Below are 2,042 nucleotides of genomic sequence, written 5' to 3' on the forward strand. Positions count from 1 at the left end.
TCTTTCCCTAAATCCTCAATCAAAGTGGTCAAATCATTGATGACACTAAGTTGTTCGATCGAGTAACCCTTGCTTGTTGGTTCTCTTTCCACTTCTTGCCAATTCATATAATGACGAGCTACTTCATCAATAGCATCAACCACTTCTTCTTCCGTCTTGTTCATGATTGGGCCTCCGGCTCCGGCATCCAAACTTGCTCTCCCATGAGAACTCAACCCACCATAAAAGATATGTATGATTTGATAGGTAGGAATCCCATGGTGTGGACACTCCCTTTGATAATCCTTAAATCTTTCCCATGCTTCATAAAGGCTTTCATTAGGCTTTTGCTTGAACCTTTGAATCAAAGCTCTTGCTTCCGCCGTTTTCTTTTGAGGATAGAAACGGAACAAGAAAGCTTTGGTGACATCATCCCAAGTTTTCAAGGAATTGGGCTTCATCTCTTTATCTAGCCATTCCAAAGATCTTCCTATGAGGGAGAAAGGGAACAACTTAAGGCGGATGAATTCTTGAGGAACTCCATTAATCTTGATTGTGTTACAATATTTTTCAAACTCCTTAAGATGGTTCAATGGGCTCTCGTTCTTTGCCCCACCATATTGTCTCCTCTCAATAAGAGTGATTATTGCCGGCTTTATTTCAAAGTCATTCTCCGGTGATATAGGTGGAGCTATTGCGCTCTCATGCCTATAAGCCCCGGGCACTCCAAGCTCCTTCAAGGTAACCCTTGAACTACCTCCCATGACTTGGGATCTACACACACAAAACTCAAAGACAATATTAGTAGCACGGCTACAATTGTAGCCTAAGTGTAAAATCTTTTTGTATTTTGCAAATAGAGTGGAATAGACTCAAAAACAACATGCATACAAAACACCATTCCCCGGCAACGGCGCCATTTTGATGGAGAGGAGAATGGTAGGTCGTTGGGCTACCACCCCACCCTATCAAATAATATTTATAGCTTAACTAACCCCTATTAGTGTAGCGACAAGTCAAGGTCGAACCCTAGGGAATGGAGAATAAATGCACGATGCCAAATTAAGCTATTCCGAAATCTAGTAGGGGTATATGGTAGACACTAAGAATAAGCTAGGCAATGCAAAATGCTAGTACTAAATGAATGCTAAAACACTAGGGGAATGGATCCACATGCATCAACGATGAAGTTCAATCAACTCGGGGAATTAACCGATTAAGTCAAACTATGCGAGGGAAAACCGAAATTGCAACCAAGAGAGTACATCAAGCTATTCTCCTAGAGGTCTAATTAGCGTCAACTACATCAAACACTAGCTAGGAAACATCACAAGATATCTCAATCGAGTAAATGTAAGCCACAAATCAATGGTCCGTATCAATGTGAACTCACAATGCAATCTAGTGTGAATAACAAGGGTGATCAAGCCTAATCAAGCACACACATGCACAAAATCAATCAACCAATTTAATCACATTATCAACTCAATCAATTTCCCCCAAATTAATCTCAATTCATCATCAATACATGCTTCACCACCACCCTAGCAAATAAACTACTCACAATCCATAAAGAACATCAAAATCAAAACTAAACTAATCATCATTCCCAAATTCATCGATTGAAATCAAATTGAAACCAACAAATTCAATCAAATCAATTAAACTATCAATTAACCAAATCAAACAACAATACTAATGAAATCAAACTTTGAATTGCATTAAAGAGTAAAGAATCCTTACAAACTTGATAGAAATCAAATCAAATGAAGCAATCTTCAATCATCAATCATCAAACCCACACTTTCTCTCTCTAAAAATGCTAAGAACTAATGTTTTCTCTCTCTAAAAATCTAATCTAATCTAATTCTCCCCTCTTGAAGATCTCCTCTTCTCTCTAAATATGGAAAGAAATAACTATAATCCCCAAGAGGAAGTTGGGAAAGACGTCCAAAAATAGACCCACGTTGGTGCGGGCGCTCGGAGGAGAGAGAATGGTGCGCACGGGAGCACACCTAGGTATGTGCGCCCGCACACACCTGATGTGCGGCCGCACACGACAG

At 39.7% G+C, this 2,042-nt stretch overlaps 1 non-coding gene across 1 annotated transcript; it reads left to right on the forward strand.

Moving 5' to 3' along the window:
• Positions 1–252: 252 nt before the first annotated feature.
• On the forward strand, positions 253–358 carry LOC145609919 (small nucleolar RNA R71). Its single transcript, XR_014106186.1, has one exon. It is a non-coding gene; the product is annotated as a small nucleolar RNA R71 (small nucleolar RNA).
• The last annotated feature ends 1,684 nt before the right edge of the window (positions 359–2,042 follow it).

This window comes from Chenopodium album, chromosome 23 (genome assembly GCF_948465745.1).
Source record: "Chenopodium album chromosome 23, dcCheAlbu1.1, whole genome shotgun sequence".
Classification (NCBI taxonomy): domain Eukaryota; kingdom Viridiplantae; phylum Streptophyta; class Magnoliopsida; order Caryophyllales; family Amaranthaceae; genus Chenopodium; species Chenopodium album.